Consider the following 24317-nt stretch of genomic DNA (forward strand, 5'->3'; position numbering starts at 1 on the left):
TGTAATTTTTTTCACATTTACGAAATTTCGTAAATATTGAACTTTTTAAAAGGAAAATTTTGTAATTATTTTAAATATCGAAACAAAAAAAACCCCCAAATACAAATTGATTTTAGAAACAAATTTTTCCGTTGTTACCCAGGCCTACAGCCTACATATTCCAACCAACACCTCTCAAAGAAGAAATGCATGCTGAAGTGCTTTACCTGATGATCTAAATGGTGAACAGATATGAAATGTTTATTCAGATACATTGAGATACTTGACCATCAGTCCTTTCACTCATTACCTTGGGTTGGCCAGTTACTTTTTTTTTTAAAAACTGGCTAAATGAGAAATGGACTGACTCTGGAGAAGAGGGTTTAAATCCCAGCTTGGCTATGAAAACTCACCACTGGAAAGTCAACTACTCTTAGCTTCAGAAAACAATGTGGCAGGGATGCCTTAGGGTTACTATATGCAGGAAATGTCTTGAATGCACACAACAAAATACTCCTACAAACTGTCCTAAAATTCTGGCCAAAGTCAGATTCAAAGACACTGTAAATCATAATTCAATCATGTTGCGCCCCTTTAAGCAGCTGAACTTGCTCACCAAAAGGTTGGCGGTTCGAATCTGGGGAGTGGGGTGTGCTTCTGCTGTTAGCCCCCAGCTTCTGCCAACCTAGCAGTTCGAAAACATGCAAATATGAGTAGATCAATAGGTACTGCCTCGATGGGAAGGTAATGGCACTCAATGCAGTCAGGCTGGCCACATGACCTTGGAGGCGTCTACAGACAATGCCGGTTCTTTGTCTTAGAAATGGAGATGAGCACCACGCCCACGAGTCGGACACGACTAGATTTAATGACAAGGGGAAACCATTACCTTTATTTATTGACTAAACAATGGCTTCCCCCATTCCTGGTTCAGCACTGAAACCCATAGTTCCAGCAAATAGTCAGCAGAACAAGGACATGTTCTAAAGCAGTGTTTCTCAACCTTCTAATGCCGCAACTCCTTAATATAGTTCCTCATGCTGTGGTGACCACCAACCATAAAAATATTTTCGTTGCTAAGTCATAACTGTCATTTTGCTACTGTTATGAATCATAAAATAAATATGTGATATGTTGGACTAAATTTGACACAAATACCCAATGCACCCAAATTTGAATACTGGTGGGATTGAAAGAATTGATTTTGTCATTTGAGGGTTGTAGTTGCTGGGATTTATAGTTAACCTACAATCAAAGAGCATTCTGAAGTCCACCAATAATGGAATTGAACCAATCTTAGCACACAGAACTCTCAAGACCAACAGAAAATACTGGAAGGGTTTGGTGGCCATTGATGTTGAGTTTTGGAGTTGTGGTTCGCCTACATCCAGAGAGCACTGTGGACTCACACAATAACACTGGTGGAGTTTACAAGACCTTGACATTTCAAAATTGTAGCTGCTGGGATTTATAGCCCACCTACAAGAAAAGAGCACTGAACCAGCCCACAAGGGATCTGAACCAAACTTGGCAACTACCTACATGGCCAGTATTGATTACTGGTGGAGTTGGGGAGGGGGACTGTTTCTGAATTCTGGGAATTATAGTTCAACAACACCAAAAAGGATGAGAAGGACAGGTGGAGAGATCTTCAGCCTTCTCTGCCAGAAGGGTTCCTAAAACCATCAGAAAAATGTGTTTTCTAATGGTCATTGGTGACCTCTCTGAAACCCCCCTCACGACCCCCAGGGGTCCTGATCCCCAGGTTGAGAAACACTGTTCTAAAGAAAGGCATGTACTCCCCATAACCTTTGCATTATACACAATCTAAACATCCTGAAGAACCAGCATTACAAGCAGACCTGTAATGATGAATGTTATGGTAACTTTTGCCTGTAAATCTTGATTCTCCAGGATTCTTCTGCATCTCCAAATCCCTAGGGAATTGTTATGGTTTCATCAGCTGCTGTAGCAAAGGATATTATTAGCATAATTACCACTGCCATTATGAAAACTGACATGGTTTGCCAAATATGTGCAAAGACTTAATGATACTGAAGGACGTCACCACCATTATTAGCTTTCAACCTTGTGTGGTTCACAGAAGAGCAAATTCCTGCATCCTCATTTGTCTCTCAACTTGTTGCTGGTCTAGCCATAGGGCCTTCACAGGCAACCCTACTAACCTTTGCAATGATGATGGCTTTAAGGGTCAAACAAAGACTAAAAATAATCACTTAAACTTTTTCCAAATTTGGGCAAGGGCACCGGACCTCAATGCACACGACCCCAATGCAAAACATCTCGGGGCTATCTTGTTTTTCCTGAATAGGACATTTCAAAATGTTAAAACAATTATCCAGCCATGACTGATGTTTTTGTTCTCTCTCTTCAAATCACCATGTCTTGTTCCTTTCTCCAGCAACAATCCAAAATAAAACCAGCAGCCAAAAATTTTAAAATGTTTATGTAAACCTGTGCATCTCTGAATGTAATTTACAAAATTAAAAGTCTGGACCATCCTTGCTATTACACAGAGAGCAAGAATGACAGCTGAGAACATACGGCTATCATCATTATCCCAAGGATCATTCCAAAACACCTTACCATCATCCTATAAATTGGATAGCATTCCATCTGTGACTCACACCATTGTAATTGTTTTGCATACATATTTTCTGGGACCCAAGATAAGTACAGATACAAATCTCCAGGACTTTGGAGGGTTTTTTTTTAAGCCGACGTCCCATCTACACTACCATTTGAACCTGCATTATATGGGCAGTGTAGTAGACTCATATAATGCTGTTCAATGCAGTTAAACTGCATTATATGAATCTACACTGGCCATATAATGCTGTTTCAAATTACATTATATGGTGGTGTACATAAGGTCATAAACACTAGCTCTGCAATGTCTTCTGGTTGAGGCTGAAGGCCATTAGGTTAGATGTTTTTTCTGCTCATTTACAATAGCCAGGGAATGTTGGCTATGACTCTCCCTCCAGCCACTAATCAGCTATTTATTAATTGTATCAGAAGTGAACAGCTGTAATGTATTTCAAAAACACAAAGTTTAAGAACTTGGCACTATACTAAATGTCCTTTGACCAGTAGCTGGCCACTTGGAGTGCCTCTGGTGTTGCTATAAGAAGGTCCTCCATTGTGCATGTGGCAGGGCTCAGACTGCATTGTAATACAGTAGGTGGTCTGTGGTTTGCTCTTCTCCACACTTGCATGTTGTGGACTCTACTTTGTAACCCCATTTTTTAAGGTTGGCTCTGCATATTGTGGTGCCAGAGTGCAGTCTGTTCACTGTCTTTCAAATCGAAGACTTCTGTGTGCCCAGGGGGGAGTCTCTCATTTGGTATCAGCCATAGATTGAGTGGGTTTTAGGCTGCTACTTTTAGCTCCATCTTGCTGAGGTTTTCAGCTATGAGGGGTATTTGTTTAAGCTTCTTCTGACTGCTCTTGGGCTCCCAGAGAGAAAGAAACAGCTAGGAACGGATACTATAAGTTTTTCCCTCCATACAAGGGAGTGCATCTACTGCAGAATTAATGCAATTTGGCACCAATTTAACTGCCATGCTTCAATACTATGGTATCATAAAATTTGTAGCATTTCGAGGTCTTTAGTCCTCTTTGCCAAAGAGTGTCCTTCCTCACCAAACCACAAATTCCAGGATTCAATGGTACAGAGTCAAAGTAGTGGTGTCAAACCACATTCTTTCTACAGTGAAAAGTTAAGGGCATTTCAAATAAGCTAGGACACACTGCCAGTCGGTCTCTACAGAGATGGAACGGTACCCAACAGCCCACCCTCCATTGCTGTTGCACACCAAAGAAAGTAGCCAGGCCTTCTATTGAGTTAAAGTGGGAGGAAAAGTGTCGCTACCATCAGCCTCTAACTTTCATAGAATAGAATCATAGAATAGGTTCTTGTGGGTTTTTTCGGGCTATAGAGCCATGTTCTAGAGGCATTTCTCCTGACGTTTCGCCTGCATCTATGGCAAGCATCCTCAGAGGTAGTGAGGTGGGGGGTGGTGATGGTGGGGTGAATCATAGAATAATAGAGTTAGAAGAGACCTCATGGGCCATCCAGTCCAACCCCCTGCCAAGAAGCAGGAAATTGCATTCAAAGCACCCCTGACAGATGGCCATCCAACCTCTGTTTAAAAGCTTCCAAAGAAGAAGCCTCCACCACACTCCAGGGCAGAGAGTTCCACTGCTGAACAGCTCTCAGAGTCAGGAAGGTCTTCCTAATGTTCAGATGGAATTTTCTTTCTTTTAGTTTGAAGCCATTGTTCCGTGTCCTAGTCTCTAGGGCAGCAGAAAACAAACTTGCTCCCTCCTCCCTTGGGCACATCACACTCCCTCTGGCTCAAAGGAAAACAGTGGTAAACCCCTTATGAACAGATCTTCCTAAGAAACTGCTACGATATCACATTTGAGTTACCATAAATTAGGAATGTTCCATAGAATGTCCAATGTTGTAGAATTCACAACAAATTGGTGCACAAAGTCATACAGTCAGTTTCTAATTAACACATTCTGCTATAATCCAGTAAGGTCTCAATGTCTCAGACTTCTGTCTGCTATCAAACTGCATTGTCTAATCCAATATGATCGCATTATCACTCCAACAAGAAGACACCATTTTAACTTTACAGAAAACTTTTTTTTTTGCTGTGTGCAAGGTAACTCACATTCCAGGCTAAGTAAAGCTGAACCTGTATAAATTATGCACAATGTTATGCAGACTTTCACTGCCTTATTTTGCATAATTTACTTGACTAGTGATAGAATAGAAGAAAGGCCGGTGATTATCTCTAGAAAACTGGAAAGCTTCTTCAGTCACCTTATTCAATGTAGGTCTTTCTTTCACTCCTATATATGGAGGTGGGGGACTCAAAGCTTGCTCCTTGCTACTCACCCAGGGTGGTTCACGCTTTAGTTACCTCTAGACTGGACTATTGCAATGCACTCTACATGGGGCTGTCCTTGAAGACGGCCCGGAAACTTCAATTGGTCCAACAATCAGCAGCCAGGCTGTTAACAGTAGTGAATTACAGGGAGCAGTCTATCCCCCCCCCCCCCCACACACACACATCTAAAGAACTCAATTGGATACCATGTATTTTCTGGTCCCAATTCAAGGTGCAGGTTATCACCTAAAAGCCCTGAACAATTTGAGACCCGCCTACCTTCGTGACCACATTTCCTTTTACAATCCTGCACGATCTCTTTGATCTTTGGGGGAGGCCCTCCTCTCGCTCACACCTCAATCACAAGTGCAACTTGTGGGGACGAGGGGAAGAGCCTTCTCTGTTGTGGCCCCTTGGCTTTAGAACTTGCAACCTAGTGAGATTAGCCAAGCCCCCCACCCTGGCAGCCTTTAAGAAAGACCTAAAAACCTAGCTCTTCTGGAGTGCTTTTGAGAATATGCTGAATTACTTGAAAAAATATGCACAACTGTACCAACAGGCAGGGCAATACAGTTTTGATCCTTGTTAGATCAGCAATGGTTTTACAAATTAAGACATCTTTAGAAATTGTAGGTCTTGAAAACACATACAGAGGCACATAAACTCACACTGAGAAGCACAACGTTAAAATATTCCAAGCCAAACATACCTTCAAGGCACTCAAAATCTCTACCAATCTCTTCATTTAATTTGTAGTGCTCATCCAAATGGAAGATCAACACAGGTGTCACATTGTCTATTCTGTCAGCTGCTAATGGCATGAACATTAAGGCTAGTTCGCCTCATTTGAATGCACTTATTCTTGACTCACCTACCAGCTAGTATCTACAATGTGGAGTGATAGTGTTCTCAGAAACAATAGTTCCCTTTTAAAGTTTTAGCACATTTCTAAGATCACTAAACTCATGAAACAGTTTTTCTAGAATGGCATCAACTTGAACTTAGAGGCAGAGCCCTAGAGATACTGAGGAACATAAGAAGCTTGAACTTGACTCAGACCATGGGTCTACTAGGCTACAGATTTACTCCAGCTTGTAGAATTGATCCAGTGTAAGGTCTGATACTCGAGATCCTTTTACTCAGTGTTCCTCGTGTTGTGGTGACCCCCAACCATAACATTATTTTAGTTGCTACGTCATATTGTAATTTTGCTACTGTTATGAATCACAATGTAAATATCTGATATGCAGAATGTATTTTCATTCACTGGACCAAATTTGGCACAAATACCCAATAAACCCAAATATGAATACTGGTTGTGGGACTGATTTTGTCATTTGGGAGTTGCAGTTGCTGGGATTTATAGTTAACCTACAATCAAGGAGCATTTTGAACTCCACCAATGAGGGAATCGAACCAAACTTGGCACACAGGACTCCCATGACGAGTAGAAAATACTGGAAGGGTTTGGTGGGCATTGGCCTTAAGGTTTGGAGTTGTAGTTCACCTACATCAAGAGAGCACTGTGGACTCAAAACAATGATGGATCTGGACCAAACTTGGCATGAAAACTCAGCATGCCCAAATGTGAACACTAGTGGAGTTTGGGGGAAACAGTCTGTTCAGCGTCTTCCAAGTCACCCAGCCATCTGTGTGCCCAGGGGAGAATCTCTCATTCAGTATCAGCCATAGGTTGAGTATTTGGGGTTTTAGCCTGCCACTTTTGGACTCTTGCTTGCTGAGGTGTTCCTGCAAAGATCTCTGTAGATCTTGATGAGAGTTGTAGTCCAGTTGTATCAGGAGTTGTTCTGATACAACTGGGCTACAACTCCCATCAATACTAGCTAGAACAGCCAATACTCAGGAATGCTGAGAATTGCATTCCAACAAAATGTGGAAGACAACATGATTCCTACTTCTCCATTTATTATCATCACCTGAGGGATCTCTCAGGTCATTTTAAAAAACAGCCACCACACACTGAAAGCAGGTACCTGCAGTGTGTTCTGCAACACCTTTCTCAAGTTTGCCCATCTTATTCCTAAAAATCCATGCAGCAGCTTATTTAAAATATATTACATCAGTGGTTCTCAACCTGTGGGTTCCCAGGTTTTTTGGTCTACAACTCCCAGAAATCCCAGCCAGTTTACCAGCTATTAGGATTTCTGGGAGTTGAAGGCCAAAACATCTGGAGAACCACTGCAATAGATGTTCAAAAGACACTGCATAAATGTTGCATATAATTACATTTAGAACCTGGTCCTATGAAAAGAGTGAGGATTGCTAGCTGAGCCATCAAACGTTACTTTCCATTGCTAAGCCTGGGCACATACACCTCTATCTGGCTGTTTCATGCCACATTAGTGCTTTAAAACAGTTAACAGCGTTGCCACCGAAAAGCCAAAATCATCACATCCATTTTGATAGAAGACATCTAACTGTTACATAATAGTATGGCTCAGGTGCTACATAATGCTTGTGAGATGTAACTGTATACTCATATCGTTACACAGTAGTTGTACTTTATCACGTTTCTGCTGAACACTCACAATGTGTGGCTGACCTATGTATCTGTCAAAGTGCATGTTTATGGTCCCACTGTGCAGTGAGAAAAGTGCAATGGGTATTCCTGCGATCCTACTGGTTCATGGAAGACAGAGCCCTTCCACACAGCCATATAATTCAGAATACACACAATCCCACAATATCTGTTTTGAATTGGATTATCTGAGTCCACACTGCCACATATTCCAGTTCAAAGCAGATAATGTGGGATTTTATTCAGCTGTGTAGAAGAGGCCAGAGTTACACACCACTCATGAATGTGCAACTGCACAGCTGGAATTCTTTTGGTTAATCACAACCAGAGCAACTGCCTTGAATCAATGGTTGAATTCTGAGCAAACTTCTTCACTTGTTTTATTCTAGTCTGGATGAACAGTATGACTGAAGCCCACAAAAAATAGCCACACTTGTGAAATTCTGCTTGCACAACTATGAACCAAATACATCTATTACAAAACAGCCACATAGGTCTATAATACAAACAGGATTTTGGCTAATATCTTCTTGCATTGTTGATTTGCATTTGTTTTCAATCTCATGGAGAAGTAGTTTGAATACATTAAACCCCCCCCCCCCCCCCACATTCATTGGGGTGAGGGCAGTGGTTCCCAACCTGTGGTCTGTGGATCACCAGTGGTCTGCAAGAATGATATTATAGATCGCGGCCTCACCATCACTACATTGTTGCCTCAAAAGTACGCGGCAATGAGAGCGACTGGTCTTGTAAAACCCTCTTACAGTGCTGAGCCAACAGGGATGTCGGGAGGGGAGAGGCAGACTACCCACAAAAGATTACTACTACCACATCAGCTCTAGATTATTAAACATGGATTTTCTGTGGGTGGGATGGCATATGTTCTGTATCAGAAACTAGAGGTGATGTGGTCTATCCAATGCAATTTTCTGAATCAGCATACCAAATAACCAAACCAAATCTAATTTGACCAAAAACGGATTTGTAACTCTTTTGATACTAGTGTTGGAGAGTGGTCCCTGGTCAGAGTGGTCCCTGGTCAAAAGAAAAAGTTGAGAACCAGTGGGTCAGGGGGGCAGGGCTCTTGCAAAAATGAAAAACTACAAATAAAGAAAATACTAATTTTTGAACCAGAGAGGACACTTTTCTAGCCATCTGTAGGTGGCAAATGTTATGGCCAGTTTTCATGGGAAGCTGAACACAGAATGGCATTGGCGGACCTAGAGTGTCCTAGAGAGGCGTCTCTAAAAGTCTCTCTGTTCTCCAGCATAACTGGAGGAAGTTGACAATAGAATCACACTAGAGGATGCAGAGATGCCCAGAGAGAACATCAAATCTGCAAGTCAAAACTGCAAATGTGGAGGGACAACTACAGCAATTTTGGGAGAAAAGTTATTATTTAAAAAAATATTAAATGATCGACATGTGTCTCTTTCTACTTCAATATGCTTATAATTTCTTTGAACTTGAAAAATATCTTAGAAAATAAAATTAAATGTTTCAATGCCTCGTACAGAACTGAAGAACAATTTCGTGTCCCAAGGTACCCAGTGTAGATATTATAAAAGCTGGTGTGCTTAAAATTCTAGGCACACGGGATCTTCTCAAAATTCTAGGCACATGGGATCTTTCCAGCATTCATCTTTCAGGTATTTGGCTGCTTGGTTGCTGTCAGAATGCCAGGCTAGGTAGACTGCTGCTTGATCTGTTACAATCCTGATCAGATACAAAGTCCTGACAGATGAAGGAATGCGTTGTTGAAGGCTTTCATGGCTGGAATCACTGGGATGCTGTGAGTTTTCCGGGCTGTATGGCCATGTTCCAGAGGCATTATCTTCTAACGTTTCACCTACATCTATAGCAGGCATCCTTGGAGGTTGTGAGATCTGTTGGAAACTAGGCAAGAAAGGTTTATATATTGTGGAATGTCCAGGGTGGGAGAAAGAACTCTTGCCTGTTTGAGGCAAGTGTGAATGTTGCAATTAGCCACCTTGATTAGCACTGAATGGCCTTGTAGCTTTGATTAGCATTGAATGTCTGAAGTTGCCTAAGTGTAAGCCACCTTGAGTCCCCTCCGGGGTAGAAATGTTGCAAATAAATAAATAAATAAATAAATAAAGGCCTCGCAGGCATTGAAGCTGCAAGGCCATTCAATGCTAATCATCCCGGCCAACTGCAACATTCACACTTGCCTCCAGCAGGGAAGAGTTCTTTCTCCCACCCCGGTCATTCCAGAGATATATAAACCTCACTTGCATAGTTTCCAACAGACCTCACCATCTCTGAGGATGCCTGCCATAAATGTGGGTGAAACATCAGGAGAGAATGTTTCTGAAACATGGCTATACAGACCGGAAAACTCAGAGCTACCCAAAGGAAACCATATTAGGAAACGGGTCTCATGATAGAATGTTCCACCAAGAACAGCTTTGTCCCAAAGGAAGAAGTAACCATCAAGAAGTGCAGCAAAGTGTGAAAAGTATAGCAACATCAATCACTGTAGTTGTAGATTTCTTATTATTACAGAGTCCCATTTTGGAGAACACATTGAGAGTCTATTAAATTGGCATGAACCGCAGAAGGACTGGGCAGATGGAAAGTGAGAGAAAGAATGTCACTGAGCTACCTAGCTTATTAAAAGGGAAGATGATGAGAGGGAGAGAAATTGGTCATATACACCTGAATGAATCTGAACAGACGGTCCATAAAACTGGGACGGAGAGAGCCACAAAATTAAATGCATCCACAGATATACCCTTGTGTTTTATTACGCATCCATTCTTCGCTGTTTTTCCTGTTTATAGCGAGGTGCTTCCCTCCTATTTAGTATTTTGCCAGTTTGCGTATATACCCCTCATGACAATAATCTCTGATGGAAGCTTAGCATACCCACAATAAAGTTGAACTAGGCTGCTATTCAGATACCAAATGAAAGTTATTGGCAAGAGATGAAGCTGAGATGAAGCTAATGCACAATATGCTGAGATGAAACTAATCTATATAAATAAAAATGTAATGTTCATTTGTGGGATTAACATAACTCAAAAACCACTGGACAAATTGACACCAAATTTGGACACAATATACCTATTAGGCCAACGAATAACCATCACTCATAAAAACACTGAATAACACAGTGGAAGGGACTTAAAAATCCAAAAAGCAGAAAGACGCTACAGCGGATGTGCAAAAACGACTCCCTCCCTCCTGGCCAAGAAAACACACAATACCATATCCACTCTCTCTTGCTGACTACAGCTCCCAACATCCCCTAGACCAGGCCCTTTATCAGAGGAGAATGATCCAAATGCACTGCTTCCAAGCTGCAAACTTTCTTCTCCTTGGATTACTTTGAGAGCATCCCAATCCCTGCATATTTCCAATTTCCTATTCCTGGACTGCAACTCCCAGCAATCCTCCAGATAGATAGATTAGACAGAGATAGATAGATACGTAGATAGATCAATCAACCGGACTGATGGGAGTTGCAGTCTAAAAATAGGTAGAGAAGGAAGAAAGGAAGGGAAAAAAGGTGGGGGATGGAAGGGAAGAAGAAGAGAAGAGAAGAGAAGAGAAGAGAAGGAAGGGGGAGGGAAGGAGGGAAAGAAGGAAGGAGCGAAAGAAAAAAGAAAAAGAGGGAGGGAAGGTTGGCCACAGCAACGTGTGGCAGGTATAGCTAGTGTACAATAATTCTGTTGGAAACTAGGAAAATGAGGTTTATATATCTGTTGAATGTCCAGGGTGGGAGAAAGAAATCCATTTGAGGTAGGTGTGAATGTAGCAATTGGCCACCTTGATCAACATTTAATGGCCTAGCAGTTTCAAGGTCTGGCTTCTTATTGTCTGGGGGAATCCTTTGTTGGGAGGTGATTAGGTGGTCCTCAAGCAGACAAGAGTTCTTTCTCCCACCCTGAACATTCCACAGATATATAAACCCCCATTTTCCTAATTTCCAACAGACCTCACAACCTCTGAGGATGCAGGCGAAACGGCAGGAGAAAATGCTTCTGGAACATGGCCACACAGCTCGGAAAACTTACAACAAGCCAATAATTAAGTTGCTAAAAGGTGAAATCTCAAATGGCGCAAAAAGAGAATAAAAACTCAACCAGGGCTGTAGGTGTCTAATTGTTTACTTTGCATAAGGAATAGATGCAAATATCTAAGGAAAGGAAATAGATTAGGTGTGGTGGCAAGAGAAGCAAGTGAGTTTGCTACACAAGAAAAGAAAAAATCAATTTTTGTCTAGCAGCAAACATGCTAAACCAGGCATGGGCAAACTTGGGGCCTGCAGGTGTTTTGGGCTTCAACTCCCACCATTCCTAACAGCCTCAGGCCCTTTCCTTTTCCCCCTCAGCCGCTTAAGCGGCTGAGGGGGAAAAGGAAGGGGCCTGAGGCTGTTAGGAATGGTGGGAGTTGAAGCCCAAAACACCTGCAGGCCCCAAGTTTGCCCATGCCTGTGCTAGACCAAGCAAAATTAACAAATGCTACAGAGGCAGCAGTTTGCTTTTGCTGGTCGGATTGAGTATCCATTGGGGGAAACTGGGGCGAGCCATAGTGAAGAGCATGTCTTCATTAGCCCTCGACTTGCTCCTGCACTATGCTCCTGAAAGGGCATTTCCTTGCCTTTTAAGCTTTCTACACTGCCCTCAGCATGCTGAATTATTTGTGTGGTGTCTTGACTGCATTTCTTTTCCTCCCTCCACTGCCAGCTCAGCAGAACATTGGTCTACGATACAGTCTAGGATTGTTTCAGAGGAGCACTTCACCAGGCTCAAAGTCTGCAGTTTTGCTATGCATTAGCGTCCTCTACCACACCCATGCACAACGCTGACACACCTATTTCTCTTCAGGTGGTCCAAACAGCACTTCAAATTGATTCTGATCGAGTGTTCCTTTACCCTGTCACTTGAGGCTTTTGAGGTATCGCATTAGAAATAGTCACACCTCATCTGTGCCGGCAGGATTGCTGAGTGGCAGGTTCGAATCAGGGGAGAGCAGGTTGAGCTCCCTCTGTCAGCTCTAGCTCCCCATGCAGGGACATTTTATTTATTTATTTAAAATATTTATACCCCACCCTTCTCAATCCCCTGGGAGTAAGGGAGACTCAGGGAAGCTTCCAATCAGCAGCAATTCCATGCTTCAATATATACATTATAAAAACAGCCAATAATTATAAATAGTTAAAAACATTAAAACAATGCAATTAAAATCTACTAAGAATTACCGCATGAGAGAAGCCTCCCACAAGAATGGTAAACATCAAATATCTGGGTGTCCCCTGGGCAATGTCCTTGAGACGTCCAATTCTCTCACATCAGAAGTAACTTGCAGTTTCTCAAGTCGTTCCTGACACACACACAAATCTGTGCTTCCACAGCCCACAGTCTCTTCTGAAATTCAGCATAGTATCATAGAGTTGGAAGAGACCTCGTGGGCCATCCAGTCCAACCTCCTGCCAAGAAGCAGGAAAATCGCATTCAAAGCATCCCCAACAGATGGTCATCCAGCCTCTATTTAAAAGCCTCCAAAGAAGGAGCCTCCCTCTACCACACTCTGGGGCACACAGAGAGTTCCACTGCTGAACAGCTCTCACAGTTAAGAAGTTCTTCCTCATGTTCAGGTGGAATCTCCTTTCCTGTAGTTTGAAGCCATTGCTCTACATCCCAGTCTCCAGGGCAGCAGAAAACAAGCATTCTCCCTATGACTTCCCTTCACATATTTATACATGGCTGGTGCAGCATTGAAGGCTCATGGTTATGGATGTGAGAATGTATTGTCGAAGGCTTTCATGGCCAGAATCACTGGGTTGTTGTGAGTTTTCTGAGCTGTATGGCCATGTTCCAGAAGCATTCTCTCCTGACATTTCACCTGCATCTGTTGCAGGCATCCTCAGAGGTTGCGAGGTCTGTTTATAAACCCCATTTTCCTCGTTTCCAACAGACTTCACAACCTCTGAGGATGGCTGCCATAGGTGAAACGTCAGGAGAGAATGCTTCTGGAACATGGCCATACAGTTCAGAAAACTCACAAGAACTCATGGATGTGAGAGTTTGGCTCAAACATAATTGAGGAAGGAAATGGTAAAAGCACCTCTCGGAAAATCCTATAAAATTCACAGGATTGTCATAAATCAACAGGCGACTTCAGCACAGCATCGACGGTTGTGATGGTTGTGACTATTTCGCTCCAACATGATAGAGGAAGGCAATGGCAAAAACACCTCCGAGTATTCCTTGCCTAAGAAAATATTATAATATGTGTGGGATCGCCATAAATCAACAGGCAACTCGAAGGCACACACTCACACACAGACATTGCTTTGCTTTGCGCTGTTGTGGGTGTGCATTTGAATGCAGCGCTTTATTTGTTGAAGACTGATGAAACGCTTTGTTGCATGATGATGGGGAAAGTGTAAATGAAGGATGGATGGAAAAAAGGGTGCAGAGGGGAAAGGCTTCTCCCTTCTCCCCTTTCTAGGCAAGCGCACATCACACGCCTCGCATCCCCCAGCCCTTCCTGAGCAGAAAGAAGGGCAGCCCCCTCCCTCCATGCAACAGTTCCACAATGCAGTCCTTCAGTTCAGCCATTACTACCCGATCAGTACAAGTTGATGCCTTTCTGCCCAGTGCCAAAGCCTTCAGAGCGCAGTGGGAGCTACTTCCAGGTAAAAGCCATGGGGAGAGCCACCCTTGGCATGCAGGAATGAAGGGAGGCAGGGCAGAGGCAGAAGCAGGGAGATTCCTTGAGGTGGGTGTGTTCTGCTGCCATGCTTGGAAAAGGGAGGAGGGGGCTGTCATTTCCATCACCATTTTCTACCGCAGACAGACCCCTTTGACACGCAATGAACCTGGCCCCCCTCCCTGAATAGGAAAAGACCAAAGACACCCCCACCCCAGACTCACAAGACTTCTCCCTCCGCATCCCGGAGCTGGAGCGCGCCTTTCCTCTCCGCCTCGTGTGTGCAAGTGCTGCTGGAGTAAGCCTGCACACGCAACACGCAGACACGTGTCCAAGAAAACCTCCCTTTTGCAGATCCTCCGCTTTTTTCCCCCCTTCCTCCCCACTCTGCAGCCATCCAAGCCCCATCAGGAAGAAGGCTGGGATTGGCAACGGAGCTCTTGTTAGTAAGGTACTAAAACAAATGAATGGCTGATCTTAGCTGCATAATATTGCAGACCTTCCATGCCGGGCAAGACCAAACACTTATGGCAGAGGATGCAAAGGGGCGGGAAGGAGTTTCCACCTCCCATTACTCCCCCAGCGATGGAGAAAATGGCCATTATCATGTGGAATTCTCCTTGCCAACATCGTCTGTCCCTCCCTTCTTTTCTCCCTCCGCTCCAAGGAAGAGGGAAATACAAAATCCCTGCCATTCATCTATGCATCCATCCATCAGCCCGGCTGCAGCACTGTCAAAGGCATTCTCTTCCTTTAAAGGGAGCCTAAGCCAATAAGAACCTCCCGCTGGGGGGGCTTTTTACCTCCTCGGTGGCAACAGGTCCCTGGGTGGCAGGAAGGGAGAAAACCCGCACCAGCAGCAAAGCAGAAGTTGCAAGGAAGTTGCCTCTTTGGCCAGCGCCTCGCAGGTAGGTAGCCACCGAGAGGGAGGAGGGGAGGGAGGAGGAGGAGGAGGAGGAAGAGGAGGAGGAGGAGGAGGGAAGGGCGGTGGGCGTGTTTGCAGAGAAAGGCCAAGGGCACTGAGGAAAGAGGGAAGGAGGGAGGGAGGGAGGGAAGTGGAAGAGCCTCTGCCTCAGCTGGACCAGGCACCCAGCATCCTTCCTCTTCATCAGCCAAAGGGAATGATCCCTCCGAGCCTATGCTCATGCGGTGGCTAAAAAGTCAATGGGATTTTGGCCTGGTGTCAAGATCTAGGGAAGTCATGCGGCCCCTCTATTCTGCCTTGGTCAGACCACACCTGGAATCACACTGTGCCCCCATTCTGGACACTGCAATTGAAGGGAGATGTTGACTCTAAGCTGGAATGTGTCCAGAGGAGGGCGACTCAATTGATCAAAGGTCTGGAGAACAAGCCCTATGAGGAGTGGCTTAAAGAGCTGAGCATGTTCAGCCAGCAGAAGAGAAGGCTGAGAGGAGACATGATGAGAGTCATGGATAAAGATGTGAGGGGAAGGGAGCAAGCTTGTTTTTTACTGTCCAGGAGTCTAGGTTGTGGCACAATGGCTTCAAACTACAGGCAAGAAAGGAGATTCCACCTGAACACAAGGAAGAACTTCCTAACTGTGAGAGGGTTCAGCAGTGGAACTCTCTGACCCAGAGTGTGGTGGAAGCTCCTTCTTTGGAGGCTTTTCAACAGAGGCTGGATGGCCATCTGCCAGGGGTGCTTTGAAGGTGATTTCCCTGCTTCTGGCAGAATGTGGTTGGGCTGGATGGCCTTGAGGTCTCTTCCAAGTCTATGATTCTATGTGGTGGAGGCTTTTAAACAGAGGCTGGATGGTCATCTCCGGGGGGTGCTTTGAATGTGATTTCCCTACTTCTTGGCAGAATGGGGTTCGATTGGATGGCCCACGAGGTCTCTTCCAAGTCTATGTGGTGGCGGCTTTTAAACAGAGGCTGGGTGGCCATCTGTTGGGTGTGCTTTGAATGTGATTTCCCTGCTTCTTGGCAGAATGGGGTTGGGTTGAATGACCCACGAGGTCTCTTCCAACTCTAGGATTCTATGTGGTGGATGCTCCTTCTTTGGAGGCTTTTAATCAGGGGCTGGATGGCCATCTGTCAGGAGTGCTTTGAATGTGATTTCCCTGTTACTTGGCAGAATGGGGTTGGGCTAGATGGCCCACGAGGTCTCTTCCAACTCTAGGATTGTACGATTCTATGCCCACCCCTGGTCCTCTTTGACGCCCCCGTGCGCCTCTCCTCTCCTTTCTTGGCTCCCCATCCGCTCATCTGCAATGAATGGGTGGGTCCTCCTCCTCACCTCTGTGTGTGTGTGTGTGTGTGTGTGTGTGTGTGTGTCTGTGGCTCTGAGCAAGAGGCAGGGATGGCTTCTCCGTCTCGCCCAGCAGAGAGCCAAGTGAGGAGCTCGCTCGCCTCCAGTCCTGCTTTCCTTCCTTCCCCCTGCTATCCGCGCGTGTTCCTTGGGACCTGCTGCCCAATGGCAGCCTCGAGGAGCGCCGCCCGAGGCTGGAAGAGGAGGGGCAAAGGACCCCCGTTCTGCCCTCCCGGCTCCCCCATCTCCTGCCGAGCCCGAAGCCCCTCCTTGGCTCGGATGGACCTACCTGGAGACGGGCGCGCCCTGCCTGGCTGGGCGGCAAGCAACGCCGCTCCTCCTAGTCCTCCTCGGCTCCTCTCTTTCTCCTCCTACTCTTCCTCCTCTTCCCGCGCCAAGGACTCAAGGGGAGACCGCTGTATCCGCTGCTGCTGCTGCTGTTGCCGCTTCTCTGGCTGCTGTGGGCGCCGCCAGCAGCAGCAGCCCTCCTTCCTCCTCCTCGTCCCCCGCCGACGCCTTGACCATATCTGGAAAGCGCCCCGCCAAGCCCCGGGCCACGCCGGAGAGGAGAGTGAGACGGAGAGACTCAGAAAGGAGAGAGAGAGGGAGAGAGAGGCGCCCCCTTGGAAGGCAGGAAAGGAGAGAGCGGCGGCGGAGGAGCCTTGCTCGGAATCCCTTCGCCTCCCGCTTCGGCCGCCCTTTCCGGCGTCTCCTTCTTCTCCTCTTCCTTGGATGGCGGAAGGAAGGCAGGAAGGAAGGGAGGGAGAGAGGGAGGCGGAAGGGCAGGCGGATTACTGTCGCGCCGCCGCCGCCACCACCTGGGCTTAGGCTTTCAGGCTGGACGCGGCTGTGGTCACCAGCAGGGCAAGGAGCAAGGAGCGGGACTCCCTCTCTCTGCCTCTCGGGGGGAGAAGGGAAGCAGCGAGCGAGCGAGCGAGGGAAGGAGGGGGGAGACACGGCTGCTTCTCTCAGCGTTTTCCTCTCTCGCGTCTTCTTTCCTCCCCGCTTCAGAGACCAGGCGGTGGAGCGCCTCTCTCAGGCTTCCCTGCATGCAGGAGCCTCCTCCTCCTCCTCCCAGCCACGCGCCGGCCTTGCTTCCTTCTTTCCTTGCTTGTTTACTCTTCCCTCGGTCGAGCTGGACCACGCGAAGTCAATATGGCACAAATCGGAGGGTGATAGTATGATAGCTGGGTCCGGAACCTCCGAGCGTTACGGAGATGCCGCAAAGGCGGCTGTGAATAAGGAAAGAGAAGGGAGAGAGAAGGAAGGATAGAAAGGAGGGGACGCTTAGGGTCAGGGTTAGGACAAGGTTTAGGGTTTGGGTTAGGGTTTGTGTGTGTCAGGAGCGACTTGAGAAACTTTTGGAAGCTTTGGAAGCTTTTCAACAGGGGCTGGATGGCCATCTGTCAGGGGTGATTTGAATGCAATATTCCTGCTTCTTGGCAGGGGGTTGGACTGGATGGCCCATGAGGTCTCTTCCAACTCTTTGATTCTATGATTCTGGTGTGAGAGAATTGGCCGTCTGCAAGGACGTTGCCCAGGGGACGGCCAGATGATTTGATGTTTTTATCATCCTTGTGGGAGGCGTCTCTCATGTCCCCGCATGAGGAGCTGGAGTTGATAGAGGGAGCTCATCTGCCTCTCCCCGGATTCGAACCTGCGACCTGTCAGTCTTCAGTCCTGCCACCACAGGAGTTTAACCCACTGCGCCACCGGGGGCTCCAGGGGTTAGGGTTAAGGTAGGGTTTGGGTTAGGTTTAGGGTTTGGGTAAGGGTAAGGGGTTAGGCAGGCATGTAGCGGGGGGGGGGGGGCTTGAGGGGCTTCAGCCCCCCTGAAATTCTCTGGGTGGTCTGCGAGAAGTTACGTTATTTAAACTGTTATATTTATTCATATCATTATCTGATCACCATGCTCAATATATCCCATAACAAAAAGGTTGCAAAAGGTTTCCTAGGGTAGATTCTCTCAGACTCAGCCCCCCCCCCCCCCCAACCAAAATCCTGGCTAGGGGCCTGGGGTTAGGCTTAGGCATACAGTACAGAGTGATAGTATGATAGCTGGGTCCGGAAGTTCCAAGCGTTACGGAGATGCCGCATCACTCCTTCAGGAGCACTGTTTGCGCAAATGAGACTTAACTAATGTAAGCCAGGCCAGAGACAGATAATATAGAAGGAATGTAAGAGTTCTTTAATGGTGAAACCCTAACCCTGAACCGTACCCTAAGCCTAAGACTAACCCCTTATCCTAAACCTAACCCTATACAGTACCCTAACTCTAACCCTAGCCCTAACCGTAAACCCTAAATCTTATTCTAACCGTAACCACTAACCCAAACCCTAAACCTAAGCATCCCCTCCTTTCTATCCTTCCTTCGCTCTCCCCACTCTCACTCCACCCCCTCTCTTCCCTTATTCACAGCCACCTTTGCGGTATTTCTGTAACGCTCGGAGCTTCCGGACCCAGCTATCATACTATCATCCCGTACCATATGCCTAAGCCTAACCCCTTACCCAAACCCTAACCCTTACCCTAACCCTTACCCTAAACCGTGCCCTAACCCCTAACCAAAACACTAAACCTTACCCTAACCCTAACTCTAAACCTTACCCCAACCCTAAACCATACCCTAACTGTCAGGCATGTAGCCGGGGGGGGGGGGGGGCCCTCGGGGGGCTTCAGCCCCCCCCCCTGAAATTTTCATGGTGGTTCGCGAAAAGGCCTTATTGGTGCATTATTTAAACTGTTATGTTTATTCATATCATGATCTGATCACCATACTCAATATATCCCATATGCATGGGGGTATTGGGGTAATGATACAAAAGGTTTGCTAGGCTAGACCCTCTTTCACTCAGACTCAGCCCCCCCCCCCCCCCGGAAACTCAGCCCCCCCGAAAACCCCTCCCTGAAAAAATGTTTAGCCCCTCCCCGAAACGAAATCCTGGCTACGGGCCTGCTAACCGTAACCCCTAACCATAACCCTAAACCTTGCCCTAAACCTTACCCTAAGCGTCCCCTCCTTTCTATCCTTCCTTCGCTCTCACCACTCTCACTCCACCCCCTCTCTTTCCTTATTCACAGCCGCCTTTGCGGCATCTCCGTAACAGTTTTGGGTTAGGGTTAAAAAAACCACCACCCCTTTCTGTACAACACATTTACAGGCACCATTTGAAAACGCATTCTGAACTTTGGGCCTCGATTATGATAAATGGAGAAGCCAAAAAAATGTAAGCAGCTATGCTGATCTATATCAGCAAACTAGTTCTAGCAGTTGTCATCTCTACCACAGGATAATGGATCTTACTTGCTTCAAGACTTTTCTCACAGTGCCTTGCAATAATATGCATCAGGACAGAGATAATTCAGAACAATATATTGTTGCTGGGGAAATTTGCCCCTACTGTTAAGGTTTGTGGCCAAACACAGAAGCTGTAAGTTCACTTGCATTGATGCAGCGAGTTCCAGTTTTACAACACAATATAATAATAATAATAATAATTTATTTATACCCTGCCACCATCACAAAAACACACCATAGTGCCACAACAAACAGCATACATTTACATAAACTATATATATTTGTATAAAAGTAAGATACATTTACATAAAACAGCATAATAATATAACCTTGGAGCCCCTGGTGGTGCAGCAGGTTAAACTGCTGAGCTGCTGAACTTGTTGACTGAAAGGTCACAGGTTCGAATCCGGGGAACAGCATGAGCTCCCACTGTCAGCCCCAGCTTCTGCCAACCTAGCAGTTCGAAAAGATGCAAATGTGAGTAGATCAATAGGTACCACTCCAAGTTGCCCAGTCTTCTGTGTGCACAGGAATTAGTCTCTCATTTGGTATCAGCCATGGATTGAAGTGCTGAGTTTTAGGCTGCCACTTTTGGACTCTCACTTGCTGAGGTGATCCTGCGAATATCTCTCCAATGCTAACTTGACATATTAACTTGAGCTAACTCCACATCTTATCCCATCCCTGACATACCAAGATAGATGGTGGTTCCTAACTATGGATCTTTAAAAGCTATTAGACTGTAACTCCCAGAAACCTGAGCCAATATGATTCAGAAGCCTGAGCTTTCCCCAAATCAAGGTTTTGAAATAGTGTAGTCCTAACAGCATAAGAAGAGGCATGAATGGAGGACCAAAGAGGGAAAAACATGCCAAGAAGAAGGCACAACAAACCAACCCTGACTGGGACCTCCTTCCACCTGGAAAACAATGTCCTCACTGTGGAAGAACATGTGGGTCAAGAATAGGGCTCCACAGTCACCTATGTCTCCACCGCCAAGACACTGCACTTGGAATCATAGAATCATAGAGTTGGAAGAGACCTCATGGCCATCCAGTCCAACCCCCTGCCAAGAAGCAGGAAAATCTCACCCCTGACAGATAGCCATCCAGCCTCTGTTTAATTCCAAAGAAGAAGCCTCTACCACACTCCGGGGCAGAGAGTTCCACTGCTGAACAGCTCTCACAGTCAGGAAGTTCTTCCTAATGTTCAGATGGAATCTCCTTTCTTGTAGTTTGAAGACATTGTTCTGCATCCTAGTCTCCAGGGCAGCAGAAAACAAGCTTGCTCCCTCCTCCCTATGACTTCCTCTCACATATTTATACATGGCTATCATGTCTCCTCTCAGCCTTCTCTTCTTCGGGCTAAAAATGCCCACCTCTTTAAGCCGCTCCTCAAAGGGCTTCTTCTCCAGACCCTTGATCATTTTAGTCGCCGTCCTCTGGACACATTCCAGCTTGTCAATATCTCTCTTCAATTGCGGTGCCCAGAATTGGACACAATATTCCAAGTGTGGTGTAACCACAGCAGAATAGAGGGGTAGCATGACTTCCCTGGATCTAGATCTAGATACTCGGACAATGAGGGATCGCTTAAGTAAGTAAGTAAGTAAGTAAGTAAAGGTAATCCATGGTTAGGAGCCATGATTCAGCATCACAGCTAGGTTCCATTTTGGAAGGAACTTCAAAGATGTAATTTTGTTTGTCTGTTTAAAAGACTTCCACTTGTTTTTATTTTTTAACATAATATTCTTGCTAGAGGAAAACAAGAAAAGTTTTTTTCAGGTCTTTGTTGTTCATTCGTTCAGTCGTCTCCGACTCTTCGTGACCTCATGGACCAGCCCACGCCAGAGCTCCCTGTCGGCCGTTACCACCCCCAGCTCTCTCAAGGTCAGTCTTTCAGGTCTTAAGTTTGGGTAAGTTGAGTGGAATGATAACAAGAAACTAGGAACCATAGGGACAGCTGGCCATTCTTATGCAAACACCAGTGAAAAATATTTGTCTGTTTTCTTCATAGATTCCCCACCTCAGGGAAGGGAAGGCCTGCTGGTTCACCAAGGGGACTGGAACTTAATCTTCCTTCAATCTCACTCTCTGAAGAGAAAACAGGATAAACAGAGGGAAACCAAAGAGACTGAGTCCTAATAGGATTTTGTGCTTTGTTTAAGCTTTGCCCGTATATATGGCCTGGGACTAAAATAAATGGATGGCGAGGCCAGAAATGCAAGTGAGATCCTCAGTGTGATCCCTTCACACACTTTGTACACATTGCCAGATTTACTGTTGTTGCAGCAGAAGTTCCAATAGTATTTCATTTCAAATTGCATTCTGTCTGCATGTACCCGTTACAGAGGGAAAAGGCAATGCCCTCTTGGCCTGTTTCATAACATACACAAGAGAACATTTCTTCTCCATTGTCCTATCAACATCTAGCTACAAATATCCTTCAGGGGCCCTTTCTCCACCTTGTACACAGGCTGCTGACATTAATTGGGTAACAGTGCTGTCACCCAATTATGCATTTTTTTCATGGCACAAGTGTTCCTCAATTAAACAAGCGATGGAGGGCTAAATCTCATTCTTAGTCTCAACTAGAATCAACCCATTTAATGAATGGGACTTACATTAATGTTTACTGATTGCATTCTTAATGATTGAATAGAACTGCTACAGGACATGAATTGCCATATGGCATATATTTTATGGACAAACACACTGAAATAAGAAGAATGCACCTATGTCAGGGACATCTTGAAGAGGTTTCCTTTAAGTATAAGAGAAAGGGGAGATGTGTCTTTCAATATGATTTTATGCCATCTTAAGCCATCTTGATGTAGTGGTTTCAGTGCTGGGAGACCAGAGTTCAAATCCCTGCTTGGCTGTGGAAACCACCTAGGAGTCCTTAAGAAAAGTCCCACTCTCTTAGCCTCAGATGAAGGCAATGGCAAACCTCTTCTGAACCAATCTTGTCCTCTGGTAAGTTTGTCGCAAGGCACATAAAAATAGGAACATGTACATATGGGCCGCGGGTGGCACAATGGGTTAAACCCTTATGCTGCTGAACTGAAGGTTGGCAGTTCAAATCTGCAGGACTGAATGAGCTCCCACTGTTTTTTGAACTGCCAACCTAGCAGTTCAAAAACATGCAAATGTGAGTAGATCGATAGGTACTGCCTTGGCGGGAAAGGCAAAAAGACACTCCATGTAGTCATGCCACCCACATAACAAGGAGGTATGTATGAACAACACAAACTCCTTGGGTTGGAAATGGAAATGAGCACTTCACCCAGAGCTGGAGATGAGCACTGCCTCCAGAAGCCAGAAATGAAAGGAGAAGCCTTTGCCATTGTGCAGTTGTGTGCCATTGTATTCCATTGTAATAAGGCATTGAATGTTTGCCTGTGTGTGTTCTCTGGTAAGTTTGTCGCAAGGCACATAAAAATAGGAACATGTACATATGGGCTGCAGGTGGCACAATGGGTTAAACCCTTATGCTGCTGAACTGAAGGTTGGCAGTTCGAATCTGCAGGACTGGATGAACTCCCACTGTTTTTTGAACTGCCAACCTAACAGTTCAAAAACATGGAAGTGTGAGTAGATCAATAGGTTCTGCCTTGGCAGGAAAGGCAAAAAGACACTCCATGTAGTCATGCCGCCCACATAACAAGGAGGTATGTATGTACAACACAAGCTCCTTGGCTTGGAAATGGAAATGAGCACTTCACCCAGAGCTGGAGATGAGCACTGCCTCCAGAAGCCAGAAATGAAAGGAGAAGCCTTTGCCATTGTGCATTTGTGTGCCGTTGTATTTCATTGTAATAAGGCATTGAATGTTTGCCTGTGTGTGTTCTCTGGTAAGTTTGTCACAAGGTCAAGGCACATAAAAACAGGAACATGTACATATGGGCCATGGGTGGCACAATGGGTTAAACCCATTGAGCTCCCACTGTTAGCCCTAGCTCCTGCCAACCTAGTAGTTCAAAAACATACAAATGTGAGTAGATCAATAGGTACTGCCTCGGCGGTAACAGCAAAAAGACACTCCATGTAGTCATACCGGCCATGTAACAAGAAGGTATGGTCGGAGGCCATTGTGGGCCTTTTTTTTAAGGTAGACTTTATATGTTGTGTGCGTCGTAGGTATGCTTGTTGTTAGTCTAGAGAGGGTGGATGCCTGTGTATATATGTTTGTAATCTTTTTGAGTCCCTATTTTATACTATTGTACTAATAAAATTCAATAAAAAATATTTAAATCAAGAAGGTATGTATGAACAACCCAGGCTCCTTGGCGTGGAAATGGAAATGAACACTTTCCCCAGAACATGGGAAACAATATTGATCCCTGTGGAACCCCACAAGACAATGGTTGTGGGGCAGAACAGATGTTCCCCAGCAACACCTTCTGAGATTGACCCTCTAGGAAGGACTGGAGACACTGCAGAACAGTGCCTCCAAGACCCATTCCCGCGAGGCGTCCCAGAAGGATACCGTGGTCGACGGTATCGAAGGCCGCTGAGAGGTCCAGCAGAACTAACAGGGACACACTCCCCCTATCTAGCTCCTGGCGTAGATCATCCACTAAGGTGACCAAGACTGTTTCAGTTCCATTATTATACATGTGTGGA

General features: G+C 45.6%; 1 protein-coding gene and 1 long non-coding RNA gene across 7 annotated transcripts in view; one reads left to right on the plus strand and one right to left on the minus strand.

Annotated features, from left to right (window-relative positions):
• The window catches only part of SLC8A1 (solute carrier family 8 member A1), a 426510-nt gene that overhangs the window by 357225 nt on the left and 44968 nt on the right, over positions 1–24317 (minus strand). Inside the window, exon 1 of one of the 6 annotated variants that reach the window (XM_060754495.2) lies at positions 16683–17477. The exons of 2 other annotated variants lie outside the window; for them this stretch is intronic. The gene's annotated coding sequence lies outside the window, so the exon portion shown is untranslated. Of the gene's footprint in view, positions 1–14348; positions 14415–14927; positions 15016–16682; positions 17478–24317 lie in introns of those variants that run through there. 3 more of the 6 variants (XM_060754494.2, XM_067463245.1, XM_067463244.1) reach the window with 3 other exon arrangements.
• Positions 14945–21918, plus strand: LOC132761541 (uncharacterized). Its single transcript, XR_009629968.2, has 2 exons — positions 14945–15032; positions 21709–21918. It is a non-coding gene; the product is annotated as an uncharacterized lncRNA (long non-coding RNA).

This window comes from Anolis sagrei, chromosome 1, assembly GCF_037176765.1.
Source record: "Anolis sagrei isolate rAnoSag1 chromosome 1, rAnoSag1.mat, whole genome shotgun sequence".
NCBI lineage: Eukaryota > Metazoa > Chordata > Lepidosauria > Squamata > Dactyloidae > Anolis > Anolis sagrei.